Source organism: Lactuca virosa, chromosome 5, assembly GCF_052849685.1.
Source record: "Lactuca virosa cultivar CGN04683 chromosome 5, Lactuca_virosa_CGN04683_v6, whole genome shotgun sequence".
Taxonomy (NCBI): domain Eukaryota; kingdom Viridiplantae; phylum Streptophyta; class Magnoliopsida; order Asterales; family Asteraceae; genus Lactuca; species Lactuca virosa.
The window spans coordinates 458184235-458192850 of record NC_136430.1 but is presented as its reverse complement, the minus strand read 5'-3'; positions in this window follow the sequence as shown (position 1 = coordinate 458192850).

Genomic DNA, 8616 nt, shown 5'->3' with positions numbered 1-8616 from the left:
CCTTAAGAAATAGTTTCTAGGAACTTAGGATCACTTTGTCTTATAACTAATAGTATGTTCTAATTTTGTCACAATTTTTCGTGTTTAAGTGGACAACAATACCGGCGATCGACCAGACAAAGACGTGAAGATAGAAGGTACCGACAAGTGGATAAGGCTGTCTAACAACTTTGATCCCAGTATCACAAGATAATTTTCAGTGATTCTTGAGATAAATTTTGTCTGTGTTTATTCTTAATTTTATTTATTTTTTATTTTATTTTATTTTTATAATTGTCAAAAATTTAATTTTTAAATCTTTTAATTCTTAAATTTTAGAAAATAGTTTATTTTATTTTTAGTTTAATTTTAATTTTACTTTTATTTTAATATCCTCAAAAAGTTTTATTTTTTTGAAAATTTAATCGGGATTTGGACTGTGCATAATACTGTGTGGGAGACAGATAAACTCTAAGGAGGTATAAAAGGTGGGGTTTACTCCTGTAAACCCTTTTCACCTCCCTCTTCTCCTTGCGGCCGCAAACACTCCCTCTACTCTCTCTCATCCTCGAAATTTTTTGTGAGATTTTGCGAAATCAGTTAGTCCACTTCAAAGGTATGCTAAAACCGACTGGGGAAAAGCTGTTTGTTCATCGATTCGACTGAAATTGGAGGATTAATCGAAGTTCTTGTGTTCGTCGGAGTTTACGGTTTGGGGAGGGTTTACGGTTTGGGGAGGGCTTACGGTTGTGCTTACGACCGTAAACTTTTTTGGAGCTTACGACCGTAAACTCCCTTTGCGTTTACGACCGTAAACTCAGTTTACGGTCAGGTGACCACTGCAATGGGTTTACGGCCGTAAACCCACTTCGGACCGTAAACTTTTGTTTGACCAATATTGACCGTAAACTCAAGTTTGACCATGTTTGACCGTAAACTCCAATTTTTGATCAAAATAATTTTGTTTAATTAAGAAAAATTAAAGCTTTAATTGTTTAAACACTTTTTTTTCTTACTTGGCCTGGTTTAGTGCAGATCAATGGCGAGTCCTAAGTTTGCTGACATGCATAACCTGGCAATTGTACTGGATGACCCTCCTGTTGCTCATGCAGATTTCAAACCAATGATCTACAGACTAAGAGAGTGCTGCCTGGCCTTTGCCATCACTGTGAATCCAGTCATTCATCAGAAGATTGTCAGGGAGTTCTGGCAGACGGCCAAGATGTCAAAAGATAATGGGGTGATCGCCGTTAAAGCTGTAGTTAAAGGATGCAAGATCATAATCACTGAGCAGTATATCAGAGAAACATTGCTGATCGATGATCATCCCGATTTTCCTACTGAAATTGGGATTGATGATGTACAAAAGATTCTCAAAAGGATGGGATATGAGGGCATCTACCCTCCCACGGTGAAAAAGCTTTTACCACCCTACTGGCGATTCTTAGCGCATGTGTTCGTGAGCTGTATCTCGGGGAGGAGATCAGGAGATGATGAAATCTCGCTCAGGAACACAGGAGCAATTGTTTCACTGGCTGCCGGCATCAAATTCAACTTCTCAAAGTTCATTCTGGATGAGTTTTTGGTAAACATCAATGCTATATCTCGGGAGACTAGAGACTCTTTCTTGATGTATCCGAGGTTTATTCAGTTGTTTGTTGACAATCAATTCCCGGAGATGGTCAAAGATGGAGACACACTAGACATAAAGTCATTGGGCCCCCACACTATTGGTCTTATTAAGCAAAATCGCAAGGGCAAAGTCGTCTTCCAAGGATTACATCCTCTGGTGAAATTCGGAAAATTTGTTGAGATTAATGAATCCTCCGAATCTCATGGAACGTCAGACAAGATGTCATCTGAGCCCACTTCCTCTGAGAGAGTTGTTTCTGAAGATGTCATCACAACGTCAGATCATGATGAAGAAGAAAATCCAGCACTTAATGCACAAGTAGCTGAGGAACACAAACTGACATTTGTTCAGGTCCAAGGAGATTATAACGAGGGGTCTTCGAAATGTGGAACGGAGACTGATTTGTACGAAGGCCTCGATCTCACAGGGTTCGATAAGGACGAAATTCCTTTGAATTTTGGTAGTAATGAAGACTTCATGACCGGTGAAATCCTCTACACGTTGCTTGACAATGTCGATGAAGTTGCTCATCCAGCAACAGAGACAAGGGAAAATGAAGACGTTCTCAAAGCCACGCCTCCTCCTACCAATCCAATGGCGGAAATAGCAATTCCTATGGTGATAGTATCAGGGATTCCTCCCCTTGATGTTGTTTTACCTACTTCTGAGCCATTGGAAAGTGATCACCCAACTACACAGGCCTCTCAACCTCCCACAAAAAGACGAAGACTTGACCCTAGACAGGGAATTCTTGACTCGGATGTACTTCAAAGTTTTACAACTCCACCAACAACAACTCATGCTATCGTTTCATCTGAACCTGTAAGTGAAGGTCCTAGTACCTTCTATGAAGCTGGTGGCTCTTCCTTCCCCACAGGTTTCTCTCCTCCCAGGCCAGAGCAGGAGGCTGCTTCTTTGAGGCTAGCTAGGCATTTGGCCAGAGAACAATTTTCAACGCCTCCCTCACGTGGCAAAGGAATTTCTATTGGGGGTGGCAGCTCAAGAGAAGAGAATCCTTCAATACTTGGACTTCAGAAGGAGATCGATGCACTGAATCAGAAGAATGTTGATTTAGATCAGAGAAATATTGAGCTGGATATCAAGGTCGTAGACCTTCAGACTGAAAATACAAAGCTCAATATTCAAGTGGCCGAACTTATCGAAGATAAAGCTCTGAAGACGAAGAAAATTACGGATCTTCAGACACATTTTGGCTTACTAACCGCCAGCTACTACGATCTTAAGAAGAAGTTGGAAGAAGATTTTGGCGACAAATTCAAGTCATCCGTTGACGAGCCAAATATCTATCTTCCTGATCAAGATACTCCCATAGTTCCACAACCTACAAGAACGACCACCGTTGTTAACCGTTTTGAAAAAGAACCGGCTCAGGCTCCGAGTGTAGTGGCATTGAAGCGTGCTAAATTGGCCAAGTCAGCTGAAAAGGGTCAACTTCTATTCAAAAGGAGCGCAGATCATCATGCCCCCTGGGATCAACCACAGATCACCGTTATGGATCTGGGCGAACATCGTTTCAGAGACGTTTATGGTGATAGGTCAGGAATAATCTCGTGGGGATTCCATGACACTATGAATATGTTTATGGTGAGAAGAAAGAGCGGCAATACTGAATTATACAAAGATGCTCACGGTTTTCATTCCTTTACTAGGATTGATCTTACGGAGCTGTCTAAAGTTCCTTTCTCAAATCCATCAAACAATCCCAGGGCGACTCCGTTCAAGGCATTTTTGGAAGATCAAGTGGCTAAGGGCTTCCCTTCAATGAAGACTGCAGAGTCTATCATTAAAATTTACCCTAGCGTCATTGATCCCAAAACAAGTCAGCCACTTCGGTCAGTAATGTGGCCCGCTACTACTCAAGTTAAGCAGATTCCCGTTCTTCAAAATTATCCGGATGGATCTCTCGCATCTATGCTATACTGGGTGTTCGATGAATCTACTGCTTCTGCTGTCATCAAGCTTAAAGACGATTGTATCCATTTGTATGACATGAGGGATTTGCTTCAATTTGGCAAGTGGGATATACATCAGCTCTCCATTCATCAGATCGTGGTGGCTGAAGAACTTTTTGAGTCCGCTGTAAAGGAGTATACTTCGATGGTTGCTGAGATTATCGAGAAAGAGATGTGGAACAGAGCTATGGGAAAATCTGATGTGTTGGTGGTCGACAAAAGCTGAGTCCAAGCTAGCACCAAACCAAGGGGAAGATTGAAGGGTATAGTTAATGGTTTGGTCTAGGCTTTCAATGTAATAGTTCAGTATGAGTCTGTAATACATTTTGTGAGTTGTTTAGGTGTTTACGGTTGGAAAGTGTGTTTACGACCGTAAACAGAGTTTACGGTCGTAAACACGTTTACGGCCGTAAACCCAGTTTGCGGTCCTGTCTAGTATAAATAGTGGAGGTGTAGGTCTATGTGTGGTTGCTGATACCATTGCGTTTACAGAGTGTTCCATCGAGTTGTACCTGACGTTTTTCTGAATATAAATGTGTGCAAGCTCGATTTCTTTTCTTCTTCTTCTTCTATTGTGATTGTTTGTTGCTTGATCATTGGTAAAGATCCTTTTTAGGACCTTACAATAAGCATATTAGACCCACCGGTCACACATTATTACCACTCAGGCAAGTATAGTGAGAAGACTCACCTCGTAAGTAAAGCAGATATGTCTCGTACTCAAACTGCAGGTTTAGACTCCGCCTACATATATCACAATCACCTCTAATTAGCAATTTATCAATAACTTTAAACTGCTAAGCTAACTCCTTTGCTAAATCTCCAAAAAGGGTGAAGGACCATTTTACCTCTCCTTGATCTCCAAAGTTCACATTTTGGTCAAACCCTAAAAGTCCATGGGAGTCAACACTCAAGTCAACAGTCCATGTTGACTCAACTCGTCGAGTGCATCTACGCGACTCGTCGAGTTCCCTCTGTTCTCAGGAAAAATCGGGAAAACTCGGGTCAACTCGCCGAGTTGTCTCACCAACTCGTCGAGTCAGCACAGTGTCCAGAAGACCTGGAAAACCCCAACTACTCGTCGAGTTGTCCCAATAACTCGTCGAGTTCAATCTAAATCCCCAGACGGGTAAAACCCTCTCAACTCGTCGAGTACTCTAGCCAATTCTCATTTCAGTCGATTCCAGTGCTCCAAACTCTAGATCTAACCTCCTAGCATGGAGTTACCACGTAAAGTTGCTAACTTTACGATCATGCAATGCCTCACAAGGCTAGAATACCCAAAACTATGCTCAAGAAGGGGTTTAGGACATAAAGAAGGGTCAAAGCTTCATAAAGCTTGAGACTTTATGTACATGAGGGCTTAGAGGAGTCCAGATCTGCAACTACTCCCCCTAGACAAGCTCAACCCGAAAATGGCCCTCATTTTGCACCAAAATACCCATAAAGTCACACAAGAAGAGATCTAAGAAAAGGCAAGCCAAGGTTTGTAGCCTTTGTAGCCTTTCACGTACTTGTTGAATAAGCTCGGTCATCTTGATCACTACACCAGTACTTCCCATCACTCTATGACCGACTTCTCCCCAACATATTGGTGTCCAACATTTCCTCCCATAATGCATCTAGAAAGGAGTCCTGCCAATATTGGAGTGAAAACTGTTGTTATAAGAGATCTCTGCCAATGACATATACGAATCCCAACTCCCACCAAAATCAAGTACGCATGCCCGCAACATGTCCTTAAAAGTTTGTACCGTCCTTTCACTTTACCAATCAGTTTGAGGGTGATAAGACATGCTAATAAGCAATTACGTTCCTAGCTTATCGTGGAACTTCCTCCAAAACCTAAAAGTGAAACGAAAATCTCTATCAGAGATTATCCAGACTGGTACTCCGTGCCGAGAAACTACATCTTTAACGTATATCTTTGCGAGCTTTTCAGCCAATGAATTCTCCTGGATAGGCAAGAAGTAGGCACTCTTAGTCAACATATCTACTATCACCCAAATAGTCCCCAAACTAAATATAGAAGAAAGAAAGTGCAATACTGTCTCTTCATTAATCGTTATCTCATGTTTGCTTCTGGTAACTATTTTCGTTACACGCAGATGACATTTACATCTTTTGCACATATTAGAGTCTGTGACAACCCGTTATTTCAGGTCAACAAAAAGTCAACATCGGTCAAGATACTAGAAACCATTTGATTAAATCGTTATTATAATTAGGTGATAGTGTAAAAGTGTTATTAAAATCAAAATATGCCTTTCCTATGAATTCTGAGAAGTCTCGCAATCACTTGCCTCGGACCGAAAACGAGTTTTCGGTCAGGGCTGCAAACCCTCGCATCTGACCATTTCCTTCGGACCGCAAACAGTTCCCAGCCGCAAATGGTTCGCAGCCGAGAACCCTCGGTCTTATCCCTTCGGTTCGCATCACCACGCATGTGTCATTTCTCGTCAGTTTCTTGCTATAAATAGCATGGACCAAAAACATACTCTCACTTCTTCTACATCCAACCGAAAACACTATCCATTCTCTCAAGAACACCAACCGAAAACCCTTTTTTCTCTCTCAAGTACCATCCAAAATCCTTTGAATCTCCTTCGGATCTTGCTTAGAACATTAAGTGTTCTTCATTTCATCAAGATATCACCTTCCTTTTTGGTGATCTTCAGCTGAAAACCCTTGAATCTTCTTGGTTTGACCAAGAACACGAAGAACATCACCAAGATATTCATATGGCCGAAAACCCAAGGGCTGGCCGAAAACACCTTGCAACCTCACAAATTGACTTCTGACACTCGTATTTGTAAGTGAAACTTATAAATTAGGCTACTTCCTTAACATACTTGCTATATATATTCACTAATTGTATACCTATATATTACGTGAAATGCTTTTAGGACTCGGTTTTGTTGCGGGACTTAACTTGTGGAAATAACATCGTATATCGAACCTTCTATCGAATCACTCACATAAGGTGAGTTCATACCCCTATGTTTTTACTATTTTTCAAAGTTTTAAAAAGGGGGGGGGGGGATATAAGTAAAAACACAAGGAAATCTTGTGTTAAACAGTTCAAGCTATTTCAACTGATTTAAACTATTTTAAAAATTGTTTTCAAACTACTTAAATTATTTTATACTTTGATGTTCCAAAATACATGTTTATATATATATATATATATATATATATATATATATATATATATATAATGTAGATCCAACATACTTAGGACTGGTGTTTCCACCTTATCTCCTGTTCCTTGTCTGGTTGTGGACTAGGGTTGGAACCATTTGTCTGACTGCCCGTTTGATCTCAATTATATATGTTTTATATATATATTGAACATGAAAAGTATTTAAATAAAGCTTTAACCCCTTTTGTAAACATGTCCAGTAATATGTATCTTTCTCAAATTATTTCATTGTGTTATATAAACTGTTAAGTTACTAAGATTTTCATTGCGTACAGAACATACATATAAACTATAATAGGTATAGTTTAGGGAACACTAATACTATTTTACTAAATCAGGAATATCATACTAAAATGATTATTTAAATTATAATTATTGTACACTACTAGTACAATATAATTCATACATTTTCAAGTACAAAAAAACATTAGTATTCTCTTCGTGTCTAGTTATACAGGGTTGTGAGGTACCACTTGGCCGTACCCATCTGGGTACAGGTTTCTAAGTCGTATATATTATAACCAGAGTCTCCTGGAGGGAGAGCGTGGGTTTGTGTATAGATCTATACGGAACTGACAATCCCGCACCTTGGCTGTTAGCTACAGTTGGGACCGGCAGGTCTACAGGTGACAAGCATCATAACTTTTTCGACGCCTACAGCACGTCGTGTTTTTATCCGGTCCAATTAAGTATGGTTATATGAAACTCACGATGGTATCAACTAAGGCGTTTAGATTACGGGATTTTCATAACTTCAAGTAGTTTTACTAAACAATAGAACTACACCACACAACTTTCCTAGTAACATGAACATACAGTTTAGAAGAGACCTATAATGCTAACTCTGTGATTCCTTGGTTTATACAATAGGGTTATATATTAATAGGATGCGGTAGGTAGTATAATGTGTGTTTTTCGCTTCACTTCCTGTTCCTTGTTTGGTTGTGGGCTTAGAGCAGATTCACACAGTCTACTATCTATTCGATCTTAGTTATATATAATCCGTATACACTAAGTAATCATAGGGGGAAATAGGTATGGGTCAGGTCATAACATACAAGTACAACATACTATTTTCTAGTACAAAAACATACATTCGGATGGAACGTTTAACTAAGTACATACATACATAAAGGATTGCATACAAATACAACAATATTACATTACTTTCTGAGTACAATGTAGATGTCACACAAAAAGGACCAACACCGTTAACTCTGTAATTACCTAGTGTATACGCCAGGGTTACATACAATGTAGATCCGACAAACAGTGGAATGTGTGGATTCCGCCTCATTTCATGTTCCTTGTTTGGTTGTGGGCTTAGGGCAGAACCACACAATCGATTGTCTGTTTGATCTGTATTGTATATAACCTGTATCTACTAGGTGATTGTAAAAGGAACCAAAGGCTCACATTTTTCTTACATAAGATTACATTAGAAAATATTGGATTTTCTGGAGGAACATACTAAGGTCTTCGAGGAACAAAGAACATGCTTTATAAAACAAAATACTTATGAACTCACCAACTTAAATGTTAATACACTTTCAAAATCACTTGTATTCTCAGGTGACTAGTAGACATGTACACGCGCAGGGTTCTAGAAGACGGAGCATAATAGCTACGAATCTTGTTTTGCTACTTACTTTTGGAGTCAACCATATGTGATTTGAATACAATGTAAACACTTTAATATTAATGCAATGGATGTTGTTGCTTATTTTACTATTCTACATTTGTTGTGATACTAAACATGACGTCCTCCGCCCCCGAATGTTTCCGACATCTCGGTTTGGGGGTGTGACAGAGTCTTTGTCCCATGTTTT